Source organism: Vicugna pacos, chromosome X, assembly GCF_048564905.1.
Source record: "Vicugna pacos chromosome X, VicPac4, whole genome shotgun sequence".
Classification (NCBI taxonomy): Eukaryota; Metazoa; Chordata; class Mammalia; order Artiodactyla; family Camelidae; genus Vicugna; species Vicugna pacos.
Genome location: NC_133023.1, coordinates 18,788,770 through 18,816,658, shown reverse-complemented (window position 1 = coordinate 18,816,658; position 27,889 = coordinate 18,788,770).

The window sequence follows — 27,889 nt, the reverse complement described above, 5'->3', positions numbered from 1 at the left end:
AGCTTCTGTAGATAAAGCCGTGACAAATCACAGCAAAGCTGGCCACAATCACGATGGAGAAAAACATTAGGACAACATGACTTACATAAAGAGTGTGGAAGTTGAAGAAAACAGCATCTGGTATATAGATTCTAAGAGCCATGGTTGAATACATTTTTAACATTTTTTTCAGAATGCATCTCCAATTTGATCATGAAAGTAATTGGAGAGAAATATGGAATTCTCTACACAGACATCTGCATGATGAATCACTCCTTAGAAATGACTCATTTCCTTAAAATTAAATAAGACAGCACCTCATGAGGCACCACACCTCTAAAATTCCCTTTCATCTTTAAGAAAAAATTTTGAATTAAATGCATATATATTCCCGATGTGTGCACAAAACATGTATTAAGCACTGATTATATGCCTGGCACTGTATTAGGCTCTGAGAATGTAAATGCAAAAAGACAAACACAATTTCCGCCTTGGTGAAGCTGACAGTCTAGCCAGGAACATGGACATTAGATAAATAAGTATACAAGCCATCAGTTCACTGCAATTATGAGAAATGCTACAAAAAAACAGATGTACTTTCAGTCAAAGAAAATCCTAGCTCTGGACATTCTCCTCATCCTCTCCATTTCCATCCTGTGAAGCCCCTGTGGGTGAGGTTTCAGGACATATTCTGCTTCCTAATTGTTCCTATGAATATATTTTTATAATAAGACCAACAGAAGAGAAATTTCAGAATTTCAAGGGAATCATTTCTCATTAAGCATGCCAACCCACCAAGAATAACCTTGCACTGACTGGAAATCCTCACCCCTCATCTTCTTTTTGCCAAACTAATAATGTGGATTGTTTTAACCTTTCCTTATAGGTTTTATTTTCCAAGCCTTAAATCATCTTCATTGTCCTTTTATGAATGGCCTCCAAGTTTTACATGATTAACGCCTGCTCATTAGATGCTGAACAAACTTGTGGATGGATGCACTCCAGTGACTTTAAAGGCTTTGGTTTTGCCAAAGAAGGCCTGCAGCCCGTACACAATATATACCATCTGCATCTATGATAAACATACCTCTTAAGTTTGGGTTCCCCATAAAAGCATTCAATCTTCCCATTTCTTTCTAATTAAGATCGTCTTCCCATCTTCAAAGCCCTGGATTGCATCCACAAACCCTAAATAATATGTTCATTTCTTTAAAAATAGCATTTCCCTGAAGCAGCATTACACAGACATTTCAACTTGCTTTTTTTTTTTTCCTGTCCAAGCCTGTCAGCAGATTTGCTACCACTCTGGCCATCAGACCCAACACATCAGGTCCAGGCAATTTTACCAGCACAGCATTTTTATTTTATCCCTGGAAGGCAAGTGAAGTCACTGCTTTAAAGATCCTAAATGGCCTGGATGGTTTTTGAGTATCTAATATTTCTTGGGTACTTAATATGTATATGTTTCTTTCATACAAGCAAGCAAGAAGATGAAGTTGCTATGTTCCAAAGATTGACACATAAATGGAACGATAGTACACACAGGTGAGTTTAAATGTGAGATTTAGTGGCCTCTTTAATACACATTAAATGGCCTGGGTCACTGAGAAGACATGCCAATGCCTAACGACCCCACACAACCTTAGCAGAGCATTAAGATTAAGCTCTGCTCAGCTGTGGGAAGTTTCCATGGACTAGATGATTTTTATGTGACATTTTTATTACTGTTGCAAATAGCACACAGGGCCCAGCCAAATATGCAATCAACCACTGGGCTGAAGCACTTTCAGATCCACCACAGCTAAAATTAAGCATAGCTCCTTTACTGCCACCAAGGACTTGGATCCCTAGAATGATACATACACAGGTTTTCTGCACATTTCTGTCTCCAGCTGAATCTCCTTTGGCCATCACAGTGGACAAAGCCAAAGCCATGGATCCAAATAAATACACTGGCAATTTCCACACCCTTTTAGTACCTAATCTGGAATTCAATCCACTTTCTCCACAACCATTAAGGCACTTGAATTTTGCCCCCAAAGGTGAAACTTTGTACTGAAATTTCTGTTCTACAAACGGATTTGACGAGATCGGGAGTGTTCAGGGTGGTATGGCTGTACACTGTTCTACAGACAGATTTGAATTCTAGTTTGCAATGGCATGAACAGAAGTTAAATTCTTCAGTTCTGATTCCAGGTCAACTTCATCAGCATCTTCAGTAAGATTCAAAGTTATCCAAGTGACAGTGCCTGTCCCCTAAAAGCTAATTAGAATTGTGAATATTCATAGAATTGTGAATTCTGTAGGATTTAACAAACCAGAAACTGGCCTGAATCCTTTTGTATTTTTACTGTCTTTACATAAGAACATGTTAATGTAGAGTCCCTGGAAGGAGCAAGGGAAGTTAAGAACTGCTTCTTATGCAGGGCTGCCATATTCAGTTGCACAGGTTGTGCACTGCAAAATTCCAGGGGCTGCCTTTCAAATAGTCCTAGAGTTGTACAATATGGCAGCCTGAGTCCAGTGGTCTCTATTAAACAGAGATCCAGGAGAGTTTGTGATATAAAATTTGAAGTTTGGTCATGACTATTGAGCTAAAGTTCCTTAAAATCTCTCAGGCCAGGGTTACATTTGGTCCCAAGGCCTAAATAGGCAAACACACTAGCTGGGGTTAAAAGGCATCAACTGTAAAAGTTAGAAGGATAAAGGAACAGAATGCTATGCAGATTATGTCAGTCGAAGGGCTGACCACATTTATTACATTCATACTATTTCTCCCCATAGCGCATAATCACAAAATGCTTGCTGGATGGATGGACAACTACATAAACTATTTCATAAGTTGAGCCTGGTCCCAGCTCACAAACTGCCATTCCTTTAGTGTTCTGTGCTCTCTTGTTTCTTAGCATTTATAGAAATATGTCTGTAACTGATATTCAATAATAGAGGTTTGGTCTTTGCTTTTGAGGATTCCCCTTCTACACTTAAGTTATTTTCCAAATTATCACCAGGGGAAGACAACAACAACTCCATTTGTCATGAACTTAGCCAGTATATGAATTTGCCTGTTTATTGACTTCAGTGAAGCCTAACACCTTCATTCAGATGTTCATCATCCTGTCTGATATCACCATTCAAAGGCTCCAGCCCATACATGGTGTAATGAGGGAGGGACCTTAATCCCCAATAGGTTCATTTGCACTTGAAGCCTGATGTTCAGAGAAGTTCCATCTTCTCTGGCATGCCTCTCACTGGGCCATGTGCCAATTATCTATCAGTCATACTCCAGAGCAGCTGTGGGCTACCCTCATTTCTTTGGAAAGAAAAGTTGGTTAAGGAGAGGAGCCTGTCCCTTCCTTTCTCTCTCTTCCTTGTCTTCATCATGAATGTGATGCATAAATACAGATGCAGTCCTTCAAACAACTGGTGCATATTTGGTTGGGAACTGCTCAGTTTTGCCAGTTGTACGCCACTGTTTCATCTGGCTTCAACCATTTGTGGTGAGACACACACACAGAGAGACAAGACACCCACACACACACACACACACGCACAGAGGCTTCCTGTGGGCATTGTTTTCACAATGCTTTGAATCAATCTATTGTATAGTTGTATTTACCTTGGTACTGCTCAATCATAAACAACTTAACAACACGCACACACCTGCCTACAAAGCTAGAATGGGAACATGTGGTCTGACTCTTGCCAGACTGTGAATATGGAGAGAAATAAACTTTGAACTTTGCCATCATCTCTTGCAAAGAAGCAGCATTTCCCAGAGGAGCGCCAACCTCACATGCAGACAGAACGGATACTCTTCTAGCCGCCAGGACTGGAGATATATTGGAAACCCATGCTTTTTACATGTGCCTCTCACACTTCACCTTAAAAAATCCAACTAATAATTCATGTATTGGCTTATTCACTCATTTATTCTACAACTCTTCATGAGTACTCATTCTTAGCCAAGCACCAGGGAAACAAATGTGAGTAAGACAAAGTTTGACTTAGTCATGAGCTAAGCTAGGTGATAGGGAGTTGAAGAACCCTTAAATAGCTAGTTCTGCTGTGATGAGTACAATGCAGGGTATGTGCTGAGGCATTGTGGGAGCATAAAGGAGGAACTAACTCAGGCTGAGTGGAGGAGTGGTTCTGAGAAGGTTCTTCTTGGGGGAGGGAAACCATCAACAGATCTGAAGGGAAGACTTAGTCAAAGAATTGGGGAAGATATTCCAGTCAGAAGCCACAGTCCAAGCAAAGCCCCAGAAGCAGGAAACAAGATGATATCAGTAAGAATTCTATCCAGGACAGTGGTGGTACAAGGCAGAAAATGGTAAGGGATAAGGCAAAGGAAGCAGGCAAATGAAGGAGGCCTAGAAAGCTGTGCTGTAGAGTATGGTCTTACAAACAAGGGAGAAAAATACAGCCATTTGCATTTTAGATAGACTCTCTGGCAGGTATTAGAAGAAGAAAGCACTGAAGGCAAGGAAATAGGAAGAGGGTGTTGCAAAACTCCAACAGCTGCACAACCCACGTGGATTAAACATCTGGAGAGAAGGATGCAGAAGGAAGGCAACTGGGCTTCTGATGTCCCTGAACACAGGGAACCCCAAATCAGCAAGTATTCACAGCAGAGCAGTCTGGGAATGGCCACCAAGGCTGGGAAGGGATTCTGCTTAATTTGTGAATGAGTGTCTTCATTGAGGGGACTTTTTTTTTTAACTTTTTCTTTTTTTATTTTTAATTTAATTTTTTTCCCTTGATGGAGGCACTGGGGATTGATCCCAAGACCTCATGCACGCCAAACATGTGCTCTACCACTGAGCTATATCCCTCTAACACCATCAAGGGGATCTTAATGCAATAAGATACGATGGGGCTGAAGTAGTCTGGACCCTAAACACATCCAAACTAACAAACCAAATCACCCTCCCAAGACAAAACCCCACAATGATGATAAAACGCTGAGAGGAAAAATCCAAGTTAAGCCAGACTGAGACAATATGGACACCTTTGATGATGAGGTCAGATAAAAGTGAAGGAGCGGAGGAGAGAGGCAGATCCTGGAAAGTGTGGGTCATATTCTTTACCACTTTGAAAAAGCCCGAGAAGATCTGTGAGGCCAGAAAAGCTACCTGGTCCTCCCCTCCCTTCTAAAAGCACAGGAGAACTCATTCACAACTGACTCTCTACGAGTTCCTGTAACAAAGAAGAAGAAAAAGGAATGGACTAGCATTCCTACAAAGAAAGCAATCCAGAAAGTCAAGCCTACAAAACTGATTAAAAACTGCAACCTGATATTTCAATGTAAGCTAAAAATACTGAGAAAATGATGGAAGCTATGAAAGAACAGCATAAATCCTAACTAGGAAAACTCCAAAATAAGGAGGTTGGAGAAAAGGAAAATTTGAAAATTTTCTTGAAAACACAATTTATCATACTATGTGGGGTACAACTAAAACCTTTATAAAAGGAAAACACATGCAAAACCACCTATGAAGTTTCCCCAAAAAATCAAATATAAATCTGATGGAGCCTCCTAATCTACCAATATACAGGAAATTCAGAGAACAAAAGAGCACATTAAATGACATTACAGGGGTTCAGGCAGCAAATTCAGATAAATAACAGGATTAATGATCAATTTCTTTGATAAATGAGAGGTGGGAAAGGAGGGGTGGGCAAAGAGAGAAAAGAGAAAGAAGTGAAAACCAGTAGGTTAAAAGAGACTTCAGAGACATATCAGCCAATCAAAATGTATGACCCTTAATTGAATCCAAATGCAAAGAAAGTATATGAACTATTTTAAAAAGAGATAAGACAATCATATAAATGAGAATGACTAGATACTTGATGATATTAAGGAATTACTGTCAATATTTAGTTATGATGATGGTATGGTGGTTTTGAAGTCCTTCTCTTTTTAAAATGCATCCTAAAATTTTTATAGATGAAATTATGTTATTTGGGATTTTCTTCAAAATAATCTGGGGGGGAGGGGTAGATGAGGCTCTATATTAAACAAGATTGACCATGGGTTGATAATTATTGAAGATTAATCCCTCATAGCAATGTCTCTAGTTCTGTACATGTTTTTTAAATTCCATTAAAAAGTTCCATAGTGAAAGGATTTTTTAAAATGACCTCGAAAAACAATACATTACAGCCAATTAGCCACTTACACCAAAGAGCAAATTCATTCATTGGGTTATTTAAAGTCACAGAGCCAGGCTCTTAGACTGGGAAAATGAACAAGTGTTCAGTGGGGCAAGAAATTTCCAAAAAAAAAAAAAGAAAAAGAAAAAGAAATTTCCAAGTACTGAGAGAACTGGCCAAGACCAGACCTAGGTAAGCTGCCACAGTGGTGATTCTGGGCACCCAGCTTGCAAAGTAAGGAGAAAGCTCCAAAGAGGAGGAGGAAGAAAACACAGGAGGGCCACTTTCAATATTTCACCTGTGTATAACAACACTCCTCTGCTGATATCCTTCTTGAGCCAAAAGACTCTTATCTCTTGTGTTTTCAGAGATCTTCACAGAAGTCCCTGGGATGGAAAAGAGTAACCTCACACTTGTTCAGTAAATCATCAGGATGTATTTAAATGACCAACATTGAACATAACTCGATGGAAACATCTCTGCTACAGATGTCTAGTGATCAGAAATGTTTGTCCTGTATTCATTAAGTATCTCGCCTTGAGGTTTGAAAAAGCCAAGGAAATGCTGATCAAAGCATGACTTTTCCACAGTACATTGAAAGGTCTTCTCAGTTCTCATTTTGGTGTATTTACTTAGCAACCCTTACACTTCAAGTTCTCCATTTATAAATAGGAAACAAATCTATCACATCATAACTTGATGAAGATGAATAAACTGTGTCAAGCATGGTCTTTGCATCCATATATAAATACTAAAATAAGTAAACTGGCCTCACTCTACTTTAAGTAGTAGCCAACATCTCAATAAAACTGGATTCTAGTTTCTACTGATCTGAACTAAGATGTCTCAGAGCTTCTGAACTTATGCCCATTCCTTTCCTTAATTTTACTCTTGAGTACCCTGTCAAAGTAAGTTACATTAGATACGTATGTGCTCCAAAATGCGTGCTTAAGTTTCTCTTTGTCTTGAACTCCTTCATCAACTTTGTTCTAAAAGCATCATTTAAGCAACTTAACTATGGCCCACAGATGTAGTAAATTTAACAAGCCTTTAAAATGTCACAGTCCTGAAGGCTTCCTAACAAGACAAAACAGGTGAACTGACAACCACCATGAATACTCGTGGCAAATCTTCCTGCCAACCAGGACTAAAGTTGAAACCCTCTGGGATTTTTTGCTTCCAGTTTGATCTGACCCCAGAACCATTTTAACATTGCATCTGTAAAAACAACATGGAAATGGGTAGAGATTTGCAACCTGAGCTGCTCAAAAATATTGGTGATGCTTTGGTTTTGCCACCAAGACAGCTCACACCAGCTTATAAGTACCAACTTCCTGTGACCGGAACTAGCATCTGATTCTCTTCCACTTACACCATCACCCTTACTCCATTTCCACTCAGTACTTCATGAGCTGTCAAAAATAACATGAAAGATAATATGAGTGTAGTAGGGAGATGCAGTGTACAAAAGACTGACGGCAATGCCAAGAAACCTGAAGGAGAAAGGGGCAGTTAATGACAACTCACGGTGAGTTTTAGAAGTAGACACTCCGGAAAAACAAAAAGTAGACACTTGGAAATAACCAAAGTGTATCTATGCAACATGGATCCTGACTGGCAATATTCAGTTTGATCCAATTCCTCAAGCATGCACTGAGCATCTACTATAGGTAGCACACTAGGTGGCACTATGAGGAAAGGAGTGGGTGGTACCCAAGTCTGTGCTGAATTTCAACTGTGAGCCTAGCTGGGAACTCACAGCCTAGTGCAGTGAGGGGAAGTGAATAGAAAATAATAATACTGTATGATAAGCACAAAGGCAGCCCACCTAAAAAAGACCCCGATGTTCTAGAAAGGCCACCAAAATGAAAACAAATATTCCCATCAATAGCTGGGAAAATTTGAATATGGTCTATAGATTAGATAATAGTGTTCTATGATTGTTAAATTTCCTGAAGGGGGTGGGGGTTGCTACATTGTGCTTCTGGAGGAGAATATCCTTATTCTTACGGTGATATATCTAGGGGTAAAATGTCATGATCTCTGCAACAATCCCACAAATGGTTCAGTATAAAATAATGCCTGAGTGTGTAGAAGGTGGGATGGGTAGAGAAACATAAAGAAGAAAAAGTCCCCGATCTAGTCCTGAATATGAAATCTAAAACTATACTTTGCCCAGCTCTGCTGCTAGCGTGTTGAAAGGAAGTGATTTTACATTATGTTCTATAAAACAGAAATAATGAGCTCACTTCCAAAGATATATAGGGGAGAAGACCTTATCACCAAACTGAAGGAGAGAATCACTTCCCAGCTGTGGATTCCACAAAAGAAACTCCCCAAAGGCCAATCTGCACATGAGAAGGGATTCTCTGGCCGGGGAGTGGGAAGCAAAGACACCTGGTCATGATCATCTCAATGGGCTATGAATTTGGCCTCATCCACATCTTTTCTCATCTCTTTTAGCAACCAGACACCAAGACTGTAATCAGACAGAGGCCTCGGCATAAAGCTCCACCATAATCATGGAGAAGGGGAGCAATTTCCCAGCCATTCCAACTCATACTGCAGACCTCACTGGAAAGTCTGAGTTGTACAGCACAATTAGCAGCTATGGGAACAATCCAACTGATACTCGACATTTCTATAAATTGGGAAGCCCCACAACCTAGTGCCAGCCATCCCACTTAGTAGTAATAATGATCATTTTTAATATCTTTACTGAGATCTAATTCACGTCATACAATTCACCCAAAGTGTGTAATTTAGTGTGTTTACTATAATCACAAGTTTATTCGACTATAGCCACAATTTAACTTTACATCATTTTTATCCCCTTAAAATAAAACCCATTAGCAGTTACTCACCTCCAGACCCATCCCCCACCAGTCCCAGGCAGCCACACATCTAGTTTTTGTCTGTATAGATTTAACTACTTTGGATTTTTCATATAAATAAAATCATACAATATGCAGCCTTCTGTGATTGGTTTCTTTCACTGTGGATGTTTTTAAGGTTTATGCATGTTGTAACATGTATTAGCACCATACTGCTTTTTACTGCTGAATAATATTCCATTATATAGCTAGGCCACATTTTCTTTATCCATTCATCAGCTAACAGACATTCGGGTTGTTTTTACTTTTTGGCTATTGTGTATAATGCTGCTCTAACACTGCATGTACAAGTTTTTGTGTGAATGTATGTTTTTATTTCTCTTGGGTATATGGTTAGGAGTGGAACTGGTAACTTTATGTTTAACCTTCTTAGGAACAGGCAAACTGTTTTCCGAAGAAGCTGTACCATTTTACACTCCCACCAGCAATGTATGAGCGCCCCAATGTCTCCACATCCTCTCCAGCACTCATTATCTGTCTTTTTGATGAAAACTATCCTAGTGAGAGGGAAGTAGTATCTCACTGTGCTTTTGATTTGCATTTCCCTGATGACTGATCATCCTGATGACCTGATGAATGAATATCCAGCTGGGTGCTTTTTGGATATTTGTGTACTCTGGTTGGAGAAATGTCTAGTCAAATCCTTTGCCCCTTTGTAAAGTGTGGAATTGGATTATGTATTTTTATTATTGAGTTGTAAGATTTCTTTATATATTCTGGATACAAGTCCCTAATGAGATTTATAATTATAATTTAAGATAATATTTACTGAGAACCTACCCTATGTTAAGCACTACACTAATTGCTTCCCAATTATTATCTCATTCAGTCCTCACAACAAATTTATGAGACTAGGTACATTAATTATCATTCCTCTTAAGAGATGAGAATGAGAAAACTGAGGCCCAGACACCCAAGCTTACACCATTAGCAAGGGTTAAGCCAGAATCTGATTCCATGCAATCAGGTGCCAGGACCCACACTATACTCACGACCATGTAGGTTGACATACGTAGGCTTCTCTTTTGCATCGAGAGGAATCTGGCCAATAAAGCTTATTTTCTACTTATTTCTCTGGATGTTATGAGAATGTGGTAGACAAGGGTCCCTGAAGGAACAGGATTTCATTAAGATAAATATTTTAGGGCAAAATTCCCTAATGTATGTTCTGTATCATTTTAGCCCTGGGAGTAACTCCTTGAACAGTGTTTGAGAACAAATAGCCAAGGAAATGCTTCATGTTCCACTGCTCTCTGGAAGACTCATAATACATCTTAGTACATCAAAGTCTAGGAGCATTACTGCAATCGAGAAATGTATTAACTTTTTAAGTGATCATGCACTTGCAAAACCTGTCTACCCCCAAAATCCCAAACTGCCAGAATATATTTTAGAAAAAACCTGAAGTAAAGGTTACATACAGTCTGCAGGAGGAGGCTAGGCAATCACTCTGTGTTTGTAAAATATATAATCTCCCATGCTATTTTATGCCCTAAAGCTTCAGGGATCGAACACAGGCGAGCTCAAGCCAAGACCTTGACCTGCTTTCCACTTTTCTCAGCCTTGTTTTAAATGCATAAGATCAACATCTTAAAAGGTGAAAAACAAAGTCTGTCATTGCTCAGGTAGCTATTGTCCACATCTCTATCTAAATTTTACATCTCTGGCCCATCAGTGCAGAACAAACCTCCTCGCATTGTTAGTTATTTTTATTGTAAGTATCCAGTTTTCCATTTCCTTCCCTGTCATTGCTTTTCTGTGGATGAGAACCATTTGTGTCATTCAAAATGTGCTCACTTATCCATCTCAGACATTGTTTCAGAGTGGCAGACGTGTTCCCTAACTCATAAGTGGATTATATCTGGAAGCTGAGGACCAAGAAATGTACGTATATGCTGTGTGAACTGGACATTAAACAAAATCAGATATCTGTATTCTTAATTTTTTTTTGTTTTTTGGGGGGGAGGTAATTAGGTTTGTTTGTTTGTTTTAATGGAAGTACTGTGGATTGAACCTATTACCTCGTGCATGCTAAGCATGTACTCTGAGCTATACCCTCCTCCCTGTATTCTTAAGTTTTAAAACAAGTGAGAGAACAGGATATGAAGACATGTAGTCTCTAAGAAGAATACTGCTATCACAGTTTCTATCCCATACTGTTGTAAAGTTCATCATTTGAGACAACTGGTACTTCTTGATGTAGCTGTTTTAGAATTACCAATTTAGGAATAATGCTGACTTTGATGCACTGACAGTGATTAACGGTGCAGGTTCTTAGATTTAGACTATTTAGGCTGTTTATCAGTTAGTTTGTGCTCCATAACACACTACACCAAACTCGGTGGCTTAAAAAAAAATCACTTATTCTTACTCACCCAACACTGACTACAGCAGAGCTGGAATGGCTCTGCTGATCTAGGCTGGGTTCTGCTGGGCTTGGCTTCATGCTGCTGGTGGGGTCTAGGTCTGCTCAACATGTCTCTCTTTCTCTTTGGATCAGTGGGTTAACTGGCACATGTTCTTCTCACGATAGTAGTAGAAATGCCAGAGGACAAATCCAATCACATAAGCATGCTTCAAGACTCTGCTGGCATCATTTCTGCTAATATCCCAATGACCAACTTAAGTCTATGGCCAAGCTCAAAGGTAACAAGTGGTAAAGTACACTCCACCCACCAGGAGACCCAACAAGTTACATAGCCAAGCCCAACATCAGTGGGATGGACAAGTATACTCCTGCCCTGGAGCTGTGAGCAATCATCCAATCTTTCACAGGCTCCAATCTTGGTTTTGCCACTTCTCAGACATGTGGCCTTAGAAAAGTAACTTAACCACTCTGTTTCTCAGTTTCACCTTCTGTAATATGGAGATAAGATGGTGCTTACATTGAAGAGTTGCTGTGACGTGTGAATGAGGAAATGCACATAAAGTGTTGACAATCATTATTCGATTATCTATCACCACCATTGGCAGTTGCAAGAATGGTCTAAATATTATAGAGACTTTATTTTTCCTTAGAAAGTGAAACAAGGGTTCCCTAATCATCAGGTGTAAATACCATAGTATTTTTAAAATGGCCAAACTCCTTTTCAATATAGAAAATGTCTACATTAATACAATGGAAAATCAGAGAGATAAAGCTGATTGGAAACTCTGACCCAATGCTTTTATGACAACTATCTAGAAAAAAATGAAAAAAATGCCTTAGTTATCTGAATATGTTATATAAAATCTTATCTACTTTTTCTAACCCGAATTGTGGAGACCTAAATGACCAAGATTACTGATATACCCATATCATTTTGTATAAATTTGAAAAAATTTGGGGGGGAGGTGGCACTATATTTTCATTACAACAAACAAGTATTATAAGAAAAAACATTTTAGGACTATTAAATAAACCTTTATCTAGGAGTTTTGCTAAAAGCAAAAGAGTTAGCAACACAGTACCCTACACAGAAAGAAACCTATTGTGGTCTGTTTTTTCATAACTCAGTTGTAAACGTAATTCAGTCCAAACACATCAACTTCTCTGAGAAACTGACTTAAAACTGAATCATCTTCCAGAGTATACCTTCTACCCATTTGACTCCTACCCAAACGGCTTGAATTCTGAACACTGCTTCCTCCTCAGGACTTCTGAAGACCTTCCTATCATTCCCACTGATTCGACACTCACCTACTGCTTGGAATGGTGACAAGCTTTTTTCTAGGTACTATAAACATGGCTCATTCCCCAATATAAATGGAATCAAGTCAAAGGCTTATGTCTCTTCAAACTGACCTAAGGATTTAGCCCAGTAACTTGGGCACAGAGGGCATTTCATAAGTATTTGACTAATTAAACCAGTTGTCTACATAATGACTCATTCCTTCAGTCTACAACAGATATACAAGCAATATCCAGAGAATTTTTATTAATGACTAGAAAAACATCATGTTTGTGTAAATAGGTGAAAGCCATCTGCATCTTCCTTATGGACAGTATGAGCTGTACTTTCAGTTCTCTTTCTCATATTTAGCTGTAGGGTCAAGTAGAAATTAAACCTATTTAGACTAGTCTAATTCAGCTACAAGTATATAAATATATCAATAAAGAATCTCCACAGAAGCACTATGATGAATCAAAACATGAAGAGCATCCTTGATTCTGAAATTACTATACACACACACACACACACACACACACAAGCTTAATCACCAAGGTCTGTTAATTCAGTCTCCTAAATATTTCTTGAATTCTCAACATCTCTCTCTCTCTGTTGCCACGATCCATTACTGCTGCTCTTTTAGATTACTGCAACTGTCACCTTCCTCTTCTTGCTGAGGGTTTGCCATGTTCCAGTCCATTCTCCAAAATTCAAATTCAATTATGACAGATCAGGAAAACAATGACCAAAACAATTATAGCTTTTCCCATCAAGTAGTAGAATTGATTTCTCTTCGCCTTGAATATGAGCACTGTCAATGACTTGTTTTGGCCGATGGGACATTAATAAACAGAACATGGGCAGAGGTTTCAAAAATGCTCACCCATTGGCACTTGCCTTCTCTTTTTGCTGGGAACCCTTCAGCCATCATGAGAACAAGCCTGAGACAGCCTACTGGAGGATGAGACCGTGGGCGAGAAATTCCAGCCATCTCACCTGAGGTCCCAGATGTAGGAAGCCTTCCTAAACCATCCAGCCTCAGCTGAGCTGAACTAGACCAAAGAATAACCCAGCTTACCTACAGATTCATGATAAATATTAAAAGGCTGATGTCTTAAGCCACTAAGTCTTGAGGCAGTCTGTTAGACAGCCAAAGTTAATTGATCCTTTTGCCCCCTTGCTTAAAATCCGAGAAAAGATTCCCTCAAGAACAAGCCCAAACACCTTAACTTACTAAAATGTGGCCCTTCACAGCTGAGTACCAGCTAAACTCTACAGTCTCATCTCTCACCACACCTTCTCCTCCCCTCCCAGCTTTTGCCATGTAATTAATGTTTTTAAACCCTTAAAACCCTACCTAATAATAAATCAGTTACATTTATGTCCCTGGCTAAACCCCCATTATTCTCAGAGTTCTTCCTGCGTCCTGGTAAATAGCCATTTCTTGTTGATTTTAATTTATTAAACACACACCACTCAATTTTCAGTGCCCTGTAGGAGGTTCTTTCACTGTATAATAAAAAGTTGCTGCTGTTTATTCATATTTTAATGATACTGTGAACACAACGGTGCATATTCTGACTCCTATTCTTAGAGAAATGGTCTCTGTTGGATTCTCACTGCCATTCATTTTTCTATTTATTGTCGGACTTCGTTATTATGATAATTCCAGATACATCAAAATAATATCATCATGGGCCAGTTGCTTTGTTCAAAAACGAGCCACCTTGTCAATTTGTTTCCTCTTATTTTCAGTAACAGAGCTTACGGCCGGATTAATGTTTTAATTGAGCACCACATGTGTTTGTAGCTCCCTATAGAAAGACAGTAGTCCTCAAAATACTGAACTTATCACTCTTCTCCAGCTGCTCTAAGCTAATCCACCATCCTTTGGTTAAAAGTAGGCATATTCCTTCAGGTCAACACACATATGCTCTCTATATATTTTTTTTTCACACACATATATAGAAAAGGTCAACATTCCCATTGATTTGATAGTTACCTGGTTAGCCTGGTAAATGTATACAATCAGACTAGATCTTTCTTGCTCCAACATCAATACTCAGAGACAGTGACCTTAGGTTCGGTCTTGGAGCTCTGTACACCATATGGACCCAAACTATTGATGCATTTACCTTGCAAATCCTAATTCCCATGAGACTCAGCAAAAAGGAGTAAAGAATCACCTTTAAATTCCAGGTGCATGGGCAAGTGTTCATTTACATGGTTAAAATGGCATCCTAGAAATGTCTTCTATTTCTCTATTCCACTGCCCACACACACAAAGCCACTTTTAGCAAGATGATTACATTTTCACAGTGATACCGTTGGCAGAATGTGACTGCAAAGGGACAAAACTAAATGTGAGCCAAGAAAGTGGTCACTTCAACAAGCTTTTTACTGTGTTTCCCTGTCATCCACCCACTGGGATCACTACCCCAGTTCCTACATTGACCAGCTCAGGCAGCATACAAAACCCAGTGTGGTGATAAGGAGAGTGTTTTTTAAAAATAGCCCTTGTGGTTTTAGAGCTAAGTTACAATTATGCTGTGCAACACATTTATACGAACGGCCTAGCTACACTCCTTTATTAGGCTAAAATTCATTCACAGAGCTGACAAATATTTACCAAATGCCTGCTGAATGGCAACTTTTGCATATTTTCAAAGAATTGAATGAAACTCACCCAATGATTTGCATTACCCCAGTTAATGTGTCCCCTCTTCCACACAATTCACCGTAGAGTCTTCCTGTATCCCTTGTCCTCTTTCAGGCCCCACACTCAGTCACCCAGTCCTGTCAATATCACCTTCTAAGTATTACCTAACTCTGCCCCTTTCTCTCCATCTCTAATCCCACTACCTGAATTCAGGCCAGGACTCACCACAACCTCCTAGTATATCTTCATGTCTTCATCTTTTTCCCTTAGACTCAGAATGATCATCTGAAAAACAAACATGAACATGTCACTCCCAAGCTTAAAATCCCTCAAAGGATCCCCTATTCTATAAACCCCTAGATCCTAAGCATGGCCTAAATACCCCTTTGTTGTTACCTGGAGACTTTCCCTCCCTTCCTGGGGCTGTGACAAGTGGACCTGTAGGGCTCTGGGGAGGGGACAGCATGGAGTAATAAGGGCACCAAGGCCTGGGCCATACCAAATTCCCTCTCCCACAAAACCTCTCTTCTCCCTCCTTGCTCCTCTAGAAGTTGGGGACAGCCAACAAAGAATGATGCTCTTTGGGGCCTCTGTGAGCTAGAGAACCAGGCTTGGGCAAACGACAAAAGAACTCGCTAAATCGCTGGCTTCCCCTCACTCTTTGCTTCTCTTCAGCTGAAAATCAATAATCAAGAATTGACTTATGCATGGTAAACAAACTTATGGTTACTGGGGTGGGAAAGGGGATGGGAAGGCATAAATTGGGAGTTTGAGATTTGCAGATACTAACTACTATACATATAAAATAAACAAGTTTCTTTTGTATAGCACAGGGAACTATATTCAATATCTTGTAGTAACCTATAACGAAAAAAAATATGAAAACCAATATATGCATGTGTATATATGGCTGGAACATTGTGCTGTACACCAGAAGTTGACACTTTGTAACTGACTGTACTTCAATAAAAAAAAAATTGACTCATGAACCACTACACATGCTCAGAACAGTTTCTGTTTTTCACACAGTTCTAGAAACCAAACAACAAGCTCCAAAATTCAGGGCCAGGCACTAGCACTAAGATTCTACCATAGGCTGGTGGTTGTGAGAGACCAGAGCCCTCCCTTAAGGGTTAAAGACCACCCAGAGGGGCCCACAGTGACACAAGAGCTTTTGTGATGACATTTCTTGGTTCACCACACCTGGACACCCTATACCAGGACATCATGGAAGTACTCAAGTGTTACATTTAAGTAACATTGATCTTTTATACATTATGAGAAACTGTGCTTATTTTAAGAAATTTAGGAAATATAGTCAGAAAGATTTTTTAAAATTACCTACAATCTCATTACTAAGGTGCATGCACATTTTTTAAAGTTTTTGTTGAAGCATAGCATACACACAGAAAAGTTCACAAAGCAGCACCATTTATATTTTGGTCAATATCTTTATGGTCTTTTTCTTTTTCTATGTGTAGACATGCATATTTTCACCAGAACAAGATTATACTGTGCATACTATTCCTTCATTTTTTTCATTTTTTATTTATAAAGTGTTATGAACAATGAACATCTCTTCAAGTCATTAAATACTCTTCTATATCATTTTAATGATAGTATATTTCATTATTCATTTTAGCCAATACCCTCACCTAGATTAAGACATTTAAACTGCCTTCGTTTTTCATTATTATAAACAACACTGCATTGAACATCCTATTAGACTTAATCTTGGCATACATAGTTCCATATTTCCGAGACATTCAAAGGTTATAAGACTCCTTGAAATACAAATTTAAAATATATTAAATCAATACATTTTCTTTCAGCATCACCTAAGGTCCAGAAACATGAAATAACTTATATGAGATTACACATCTATTAAGATCCAATCCACATCTGCCTGACTCCCAAAACCCATGCTTTGAATCATTACTCTGGTGAGTTACTGGTAAAGACTTTGCTATAGAAAGGACAACTCCCAAATTATAAGGACTGGATTGTCAAACAATCATTAACTTGAATATATTGCATGTATTGAAAACAATAAACAAAATACAATCTTTAAAAAATGGCAAGGAAAATGCTTGATTTTTTTAAATATTCAGAACTTCGAGTAGCTAAAAGGTTTCAGCAATTTTCTATTGCATACAAACTGAAGATTAAACATGTCTGTGGAGTGTCCCCATGCACTCATCAGAATATTCTATTGTAAATTAACAGCGTACATCCTGATCTCTAGCCCTTGGTAAACATGAGTAGCTGGAATCTATTGTTATAAGGGCTTAACATCCCCCACACATGCACCTGGCCTGAAATTGAGTTTTACAAGGCCTGACAGCAACAGAAATTTCTTTGCTGTAGATTTGATTTTTATGAATTGGGATCAATGAAGTGAGCATATAGTGACCACAGTTATTAGGGAATGCTTTCATCAACTAAAGCCAACTGGAGGAGGGAGAGGGTTATCCAAATAGCTCAGTTGTATATCTCTGCTAACTGTGTCTTAATCCCAGTTTATCAAAGCACCTGTGTTATTTGTCATAGGTCTTAGTCCTTCCAACTACACCAAACAATGCCAACCTCTCTGCAGGAGGGGAGGGGAGAGGGTTAAACAATATGTGTCAATGTCTAGAGGGATTACAAGGATGTAGGCTCATTTTCACAACCATCCTGGGCTACATTTTGAATATGCCTTTCCAAAATGAAATTCTCCAAGACCATCTTCCACCTCCATTCCTTACATCTCGGGGGACTAGGCTGTATTTTCTCCTCTGCCTTCCCTAGAATGGATACTTCTTTCTTCCTTTTTTGGAAAAAAAAATTGGAGAGTGCTTTATGCCTGAGAAGCTCTTAACAAGTTGTTAGTTGCACAACTTCTTTTGGTTTCCTTTCACTGACATGTCAAAATGAAAATCATCCTGGGCTCAAGGCAGAGCAGCATTTGAGCATAAGATCATCTGTTCTTCCCTTCACTGGTCTCATCAGCCCACTCTCCTCCTCTTTCACTGTGATTCTATTCCTCCTCTCTCTCCTTGGCCTTATCCGGAGCTAAGGGAGATACCAAACTCCCTTATTTCACATAACCAAGAACGAAACACATGTCTGAATTTAAAACATTTCCCGAGACTAAGAAAAGATTTTTCTACTTTCCACAGTGGAACAAAGATTACATTAAAAGGTAAGCCACCAAAAAGATCAACCTGGATGTCTGAGAACTTAGCCAAGGAATCAGAATCTGAAAATTTATATTGTGTCTGGAAGAATTCTGAATCCTCTGTCCTTCTCTGAGACCCGCTATCCAGAGCTCTGAGTGACAGAAGGTACAGTGCAAGCCATGATTTCAATTCTGCTTGCCTCATCCTTTGCACAGACAGCACCGAGCTGACAGAATGCAACTGAAAAAATAATTTAGATGGGACAATACAACACGTTTTTCCCAGGAAGGAGGGCGGGGGAGGGGGGAAGGACAGGGACATGGCTCAATCCAGCCAGCAGAGGGCGCAGCTTACACATTTAAGTATAAACCAGTCTGCATTGGAAGCTGTAAGGGCTCCTGAGATTTTTGTTACAAATTTCGCATTTTCAGAAACCATCTCCCCGCTCCTGTGGACAAAACTCTGGAACAGTCACTCCGTTCTCTCCGCTTGTTCAAATGAGACTATTTTCTACTGCCCCCAGGTCCAGCCACTCAAACTGCCACTTTTCTGCCCCTGGCCCTGGCATGGGAAAGAGAATGAAGATAAACTCTCTCAAAAACAGCTTCCCAAAAAGGGTGACCTGTATTCCCAAGCAGCTTTCATTTGTTTAAGAGACTTGCACCTAGAATTTCTTGATCAAAGCTAATGCGCTGTAAATTTCTTCATTTAACAGACTTAGTCTGTTCAACTCTTGACACTGGGAATTGGGATTTCCCAGAACTATTAGCACTGCACAGTAGGCGCTCCACGCTGGCCAAGAACAGGGGATTAACAGGTATTTGTCTCAGCTAATTTCACTCTCTATACTGGGTCTATAGAGACTGGGGCTTCTTGGCGAAGTGTGTGCCACCCTGCTAATTGGCTACGAATGTAACTACTCCAGCATGCCAATGGAGCACGGGGTAGTCCACAGTCTAAAGAGGCTTGAGGCAAATAGATCCTTACGCTGGCATTCAGGAAAGTTGAGGGTTGCTGGGCAAGTACTGTAATTGTAAGTGGTCCACCTGCCAACGCTTACCTCCCATTGGCTATCAAACTCACCCCTGGAGACCATGTGGTGATCGTTTGTAAGAATTATGCTCAGTGACAACTGCATCTGTGAAATCCCGTGGTAACAAAGAATTTCCATACGGTCTATTCAGGATGCATTTGCAGCATCAGAGGCTCTAGAGGTAGCTCCCAGAAAACATACAATTCCCTGAGAGAGATAAAATCAGTATACTCATCAGGATATTCAGATTATAGAAATCATTTCTGGGAAGAAGCCTGTCAAGAAAGAGTTGTTAGTCCCTTTTCACATGCCTTAGTCTTCTACTTCCTGCTGATAAGCAGACTCTCTCAATGATAGACCCTTTTTCAGAAGTTTCTGATAAAAGAGTTGAAGAGTCAAATATTAAATAGTATTCTATGTATACTTTCTCCTTTGCTACATAACAAATTATCCCGAACTTAGCGGCTGAAAACAATACACATTTAATATTTCCTAGTTTCTGTGGATCAAGAATCCAAGAGCAGCTAAGCTGTTGGTGTTGACTCAGTCTCTCAGGAGGCTACGATTAAAGTGTGGGCCAGGGCTGCAGTGCTCTCAAGGCTCAACTTGGGGAGAAGCCATGTCAAAGATGGCTCACATGGCTGTTGGCAGGCTAGAAGTCATAAAGGTAAGGCCCTGATCCAATAGGATGAGTGTCATTATAAGAAGAGACATCAGAGAGCTCTCTCGCGCCCCCCCCCCACCCCCACAGAGTCCTTAGGAGCACACAGTAAGATGGCAGCTGCCTACAAGACAAGAAAGAGAGCCCTCATCAGGAACAGAATCAGTCAGCACCTTGACTTGGGACTTTGGCCCTTCAGAAGTGTGAGAAAATAAATTATCTGTCATTTAAGCCACCCAGTCTGGTATTTTGTTATGGCAGCCCAAGTAGACTAACACACCCCAGAACAAGCACTCCACAATGAAAGTCAGTCTTTTCATGACCTAATATCAGAAGTGGCATCCCATCACTGCTGCCATAGTCTATCCATCTAAGCAAGTCAATAAGTCTAGCCCACACTCAAGGGGAAAGAATTACACAAGGGCATGGATATTAGGAAGCAGGGATCACTGGGAGTCATCTTAGAGGCTGCCAGCCACACTATACAGGAACCAACTGATTGACTAAAAACATGTCTACAGCTAAACTTTTACTATTGCATTTATTACAATATAAGCTGTGCTTGTTATTCTTAGCATTTGTAAGGAGATAAAACTGGATTTCAAAAATGGTTGCATTTTGAAGTTAGCTCATACTGTGGAAGTCCACTGTTTTATAACGCCATTCAGACACGTATTCTTATTTTTCTCTCCTTTTCCACTCCTCTGAGTAAACACGTGCATATGGATACCACTTTCGGTGCCACAATGTTTTCAGTGGGATGTGTGGTTCACCACTCCGAGCTTGTTGTCTGGGCTGTCTGCCACATCTGCCATCTAAAAGTAAACCTCTCATTACAAATCCCATCTTTCTATCAGATGGGGACACCCTTGATTGATTAATTGAGCCCCTCTCAACACTGTCATAATGATAATAATAACAATAACACAATTCCAAGTGTGTTTGCTTTACCATGATGAACTGTGATGGCTTCATTATCACTTAACCACTACACAGAACTTGGGATATACCACTGTTCATCTCACCTTTATTTTTACATCTGTAATGATACTTGAAATAGAAACTTCTTCAAAGATGAACATTTGGGGAATAAAGTAAGTAAATGGCAGAGTGAAAATTTTCTATGTCAGGTTTACTATATCTTGTATAATTTTTTTTTACCATATGAACTTTTTGATATGGTTTCTGAATTTCCTTCATCATATGCACTGAAATGATATTAAGTCTCTTAAGGCATATTTAATAATTCTATTGTATCAAACTAATGTAAGTGTCCAGTGTGTCATATAGAATGCATTTGAAAACATTCATCAAACTTGTAATATTTAATCTGGCATTTAAACATAATGCGAACATAATGGAATACTGAAATACTAAATTATTATTTAAAATAAAAGATTGCCGTTTGGAGTAAATGAGACAATATCTGTAAAAGCACCTGATACAGTAGAAGAGAGCTCAAAGTTATACTCCAAATAAATGTGAGGTGAGATTAAATTCTGGCCATAAAATAAAGTGAAAACAAAAAGAAACTTAACAGAAACCAAAAAAAAAGAGGAGGAAGCTGACCCCACATGGCTCTAGAACTAGAAATAGGAAACAGGTTATACTGACATGCAATTCTTCGGCCTCCCAATCCTATTAACATACAAATCATTAACACTATGCAAATCAGTAACACAATCAAGACTTCCAGAGTAATTTCTATTCCCACCTCTGCAGAGAGATTTGGTCGAGTTAGTTGTACAGATAGAGCTTCCAGAAAATTTGATTAATTAGGGGAAAACATGATAGTCACAAGAGAAAACTTGTTAACCCAAGTTCAGTTAGTCAAGGTTACAAAGAGGAAAATCATACAGGCTACTTAACCTTGTGCAGTGAGAATTCTATTCCACAGCCACCAATGTACATCTGACTGCAGCCAACCAACTCATAAAATGAGGTCGTTGGGAAAGGCAGGCATAACGAGGGATTTGAGGGCTTTTCTTTTTCTTCAGCATTCCTACTGAAAAGTAAGCCCACAGAGCAGTCCTGCTTACAGTGGAGTGAGATGTGGGTGAAACAGTCACCTTATTCTCTCTTATAAATACTGGCACCAAGAACTCCCAACTCAAAACCAGGATGATTCAAACGGTAAAATAACACTTAGAAGAGAAAACTCCTATTTTAATTTGCTACTGTCAAGTAAGATTTCTATGGGACAAATTTTATAATAGTGTAGAAAATTAAAAATAATATTCCATTTTGGAAAAGTAAATTAAAATAAAAATGAAATATTTTTACCAAATAAACATGCAGTTTTTTCTAAATTTTTTTATGTTGACATAATCAGAGAGTAAAGAAAGGTCTATCCTGAATCCCCTGCACCCAGTTTCTCCCAACAGTCACATCTTACGTAATTATAGTGCAATATTAACACTAGGAAACAGACATAGACAACACGTGTATATAGTTCTATGCCATTTTATCAATTCTGTAGATATGTGCAACCACCACTGCAGTCAAGATGCAGAACTATTCCATCATCACAAAGATTCCATCCTGCTACCTCCTTAGAGTCACACCCACTCACCCCAACACCCCTAACTTTTGATAGCCATTAATTTGTTCTCCATCAATTTAAGTGTGACATTGTGAAAATGTTATATAAATGGAACTGTACAGTATGTGACCTTTTAAGATTGGCTGTTTTCACTCGACATAATGCCCTTAAGGTCCATGAAAGCTGTTGTAGGCAGAAAGTTGAAGTGTTTGCTCTAGGTATTACATTAAACACTCATAACTTACCACAGTTTATTGGTGTTGAAATTTTACCAGTTCAATGTACCTTACCTTCAAGTCCCTTTCTCCTCCTCTGTTTGTAATATAATTATCTTACATATTTCCTCTACATAACATTGAGGACCACATAAAAATGTCACACTTTTTGCTTCAACTATCAAATATAATTTAGAAAGCTCAAGAGGAGAAAGAAAGTTTGTTGCATGTATCCATATTTTTGTTCTTTCCTTTGTACTTTCTTCCTTCCTGATGCTTCAAGATTCTTTATTTGCTTTCTAGTTTGAGAACTTCCTTTAGAGATTTTTGTTAAGGGTAGGTATGCTAAGGACAAATTCTTTTACTTTTTCTTAATTTGAGAATGTCTTTCTTTCCCTCTTATTCCTAAATGATAGTTACGCTAAATACAGAATTTGTAGTTGACAATTCTTTTCTTTCAGCACTTGAAAAATGTTGTGCCATTTCTTTCTAGCCTCCATGATTTCTGATGCGAAACCCGTCATTAAAATTATTTTTCCCCCTACAGATAATGTGTCATTTCCCTCTGGCTCTTTCAAGATATTTTCTTGGTCTTTACTTTCCTAAAGTTTGATTATGATATACCTTAATATGGGTTTCTTTGGTTGATCTTGTTTGGGATTCTCTAAGCTTCTTGAATCTGTAGGTTATGTCTTTTGCTAAATTTGGGGAATTTTCAGCCACTGTTTCTTTGACTATTTTTTCAGCCCCATCCTCTTTCTTCTCTCCTTTTGAGACTCTAATCACACAAATGTTACCCCTTTTGGTATAGTCCCCCAGGTCTCTGAGTCCCTGCCTAATTTTTTCAGTCTATTTTCTCTCTGTTGTTTGGATTGGGTAATTTCTATGGTTCTACCTGTAAGTTCACCAATTCTTTTCTCTGTCCTGTCCATCCCGCTGAGTTTGTTGTTGTTCTTATTTTAATATTCAATTCTAAAATTTCTATTTGATTCTTCTTTATATCTCCTATAGGATACATTTCCTTTTAATGGATTTGGTGAAAACAAAAATAACAATACCAACCACCTGGGTCTCACACTGGAGAAGATTTGTTTGTTTTGGCAAAAGCATAGAATGGCACAATAGCAAATACAGTGTCATGGTGTTAACTGAAGATAGGCATAGCCAAGAATGAGAAAAACAGAAGCTAATAGTCAACTGGCAAGGAGACAAATATCTCTATAACTTGGTCATGACGAAGGAATGGAATTTCTTTGTGTAAGTCTTAGTGTTTCTGCATGACTAAAAGGCTGCTACACAATTATTCACTGGTCAGTCCAAGCACCAGATGCCTCTTCAGTTGCCCAAGAGAAGAGGCTAGAGGCATGACTTCAGGCATCTGAGGAAGTCTGAGTTTTCACTGACAGCACTGTAATTTCAGTTGATATTCCAAGACATGGGAATCCAGTACATTTGATCCTTTAACATCTAAGGGTTAAGAATGTCAACCTTCCATACAGTTGAAAATCTGCATATAGCTTACAGTCAGCCCTCTATATACAGGGTTCCTAGTATCTATAGTTCCTCCATATCCACAGTTCTGCATCTGTGAACTCAACCAACCGCGATGATTGTGTATCACTAGTATTTACTATTGGAAGAAAAATCCACATACAAGTTGATCCATGCAGTTCAAACCTATTTTCAACTGTATAATGTGTCATCTGAGAAACAGGGGCCAAATGTAACCCTTTAGTTTATTTTATGCTGAGACTCTGTCCATCATTTCTTACTAACCACATAAAATAGACTGGGGAATTTTCCTATTATTTCTAGTCTATAAAACAGTTTTTGTAAAATAGGTGTTATGTGCCTCTAAATTTTGGACCTCACTTTTTAAAAAAAAATCTAGGTCTAGTGTTTATGCTTTGTTTGCTGGGAAAGGTAGGCTACTGAGAGGGCTTTACTGGACAAATTATTGACTGCTGAGTAAATCCCTTTAATGAATATGGATTTATTCATGTTTGGTATTTCTTTTAGAGTCAGTTTTAATAATTTACATTTTTAAATAAAACTACCCATTTTACCTAAGTTTTGAAATGTAATACCCCAAATGAATGTATATTTAATAGAGAGAGAGCTTCTAAAAGTAGAGAAGGAAGAGTCCAACTAAAGAATCTGCATGATAAACCAAATCAGGGAGACTGCCTGAAAAAGTAAGAGATTTAATAGGACCCAAAGTTTCCTAATATAATAGCAAAAATATCCAAAATACATTTTAAAAAATCACTCACCATCTAAAGAACTAGGAAAATCACAATTTGATTGAAGGAAGACAAATACCTGATGCCAACACCAACACAGATCAGATGTTGGAGTTATCTGACAACACTTTTAAATCAGGCATGATAAAAATATTTCAACAAGCTATTATATATTCTATTGAAACAAATGAAAAACTAGAAAAATCTCAGCAAAAGAAACAGAAGTTATGCAAAAGAACCAAGAGGAAATTATAGAATTTAAAAACAGAGTAACCAAAATTTAAAATTCAATCAAGGGGCTCAACTGAAAAATGGAGACAGCAGAGAAAAGAATAAAAAAACTTGACAACACATCAATGCAATTCATTCAATTTATACAACAGAAAGAGAACAGAATAAAAAAGTTAACAGAGCCTCAGGGACATCTGGGACTATAAGAAAAGATCCAATATTCTTATCATTTAATTCCAGAAAGAGAAAAGTTCAAATGGAGAACATGAGCCTGAAAGGGTATTCAAAGAAATAATGGCTGAAAACTTCTCAAATATGGAAAAAGATATAAATGTACAGATTCAAGGCTGAACAAACCTCAAATAAGATAAACCCACACCAAGACACATCATTATTAAACTTCTAAAAACTAAAAAGAAATAATGTTGAAACCAGCCAATGAGAAACAATCTATAGGGGAGAATCAATTCAAACAGCATCAGATTTCTCATCTGAATCGATAGAGGCCAAAAGGAAGTGGCTTAACATTTCTCAAGTGCTGGAAGAAGAGAAATATCAACTGTGAATTATATATCTGGTGAAACTATCCTTAAGGAATGAAGGGGAAATAAAAACATCCTCAGATAAAGGGAAACTAAAATAATGTGTCACTAACAAACTCATCCCTAAAGAATGGCTAAAATAACTTCTCCAAACAGAAAGAAAATAATTATTAAGAAGTATATTGGTTAATTTCCAAGTGATCGGAGAGGCAGTCAAAATGAAATAAATTACACATGGATCTGAATAATGATGAAAATAAAACATAACATTCCTCAGTATAGCACAGGGAACTATATTCAATATCTCGTATTAACCTTTAATGAAAAAGAATATGAAAATGAATATATGTATGAATATGCATGACTGAGACATTGTGCTGTACACCAGAAACTGACACATTGTAACTAACTATATTTCAATAAAAAAAGAAAAACAAAGAAAACATAACAAAATATGTGGGGATACAACTAAAGGAGTGATAAGAGGGAAGTTTATAGCACTAATGCTTACGTTAGAAAAGGGAAAAGGTCTCAAAACAATAACCTAAGTTTCTAACTCAAGAAACTAGAAAAACAAAAACAAAAACAAAATAAACCCAAAGCAAGCAGAGGCTCAGATAAGAAATCAGTGAAACTGAAAACAGAAAAAAAATAAGAGAAAATCAATTTTTTAAAAGCTGACTCTTTGAAAAAGTCAGTAAAATTGGTAAACCTTTAACAAGATGAACAAAAATTAAAACAGAGATGACACATATTACCAATGTCAAGAATAAAGTGGAATATCACTAAAGATCCTGGAGCTATTAAAAGAATAATAAGAGAATATGATGAACAATTTCACACTCATAAATTTGGAAACTTAGAAAAAATAAGAGTAATTCCATGAAAACTACAACCTACCAAAACTCAACCAAGACGAAGTATATAATCTAAATAGGCCTATAACTATCAAAGAAACTGAATTCATAATTTTAAAGCTCCCAAAAAATAAATCTTCATGCCCAGATGGTTTTACTAGAGAACTCTACCAAACTTTGAAAGAAATAACACCAATTCTACACAATCTCATCTAGAAAATAAAAGATGAGATGAAGTAACACTTCCCAACTCATTTTACAAAGCTAGTATTATCGTGATACCAAAACGAGACAATAACAACACAAAAAAAGAAAACTACATATCAACATCTCTCATGAAATATAAAAAGGAAGACCAGAAAACTGTCCTTTAGAATCCTTTAGCATCAGTTAAAAGAGGAGATTAAGAAGGGAAAAGAGATGGAATGAGATACCCAAAGGGAGAAAGAGACTAACAAACAAAGGGAATGGTGCACATTTACGGATAGAGAGAGAGAGAGAGAACATGCCCAAAAGACATAGAATAAAACACACTGCAAACAGATCAGTGAGCCGGAGAGATCCAAAAAGAGACAAGAACCACAGACAAAGACCTAAATGAATCAATTTAATTGAGACTTAAGACTCTGCAAATACATAGAGATGGCTATAATTTTGTTTGTGCCACAGAAGACTCTAAAGCCTTGTTGCACTTTTGTAACCATAAGAAGTTGAAGTCTCTGCTGTAAAGAAAAGTGTACAAGACTAAAGGAAAAAAAAATCTCTGCAATAAGCTACCAATGTAGAATTCAGGAGCTCCCCTAACCTCTTGGGTTTTTATTTCTTTAAGCTACAAAATGAAGACAAACCAGATGTTCAGTAAGTTTCCTTCCGGCTTCAAGATTTCCTCAATATGTGGAAAATTTAATAAGCAAAAAGGATATAACGTACAGCATAGGGAAATATAGCCATTATTTAAATGGAGTATAATCTATAAAAATATTGAATCACTATGTCGTACACCTAAAAAAATATAATATTGTAAATCGACTATATTTCAATTTTAAAAAGATATGGAAAACTTTCT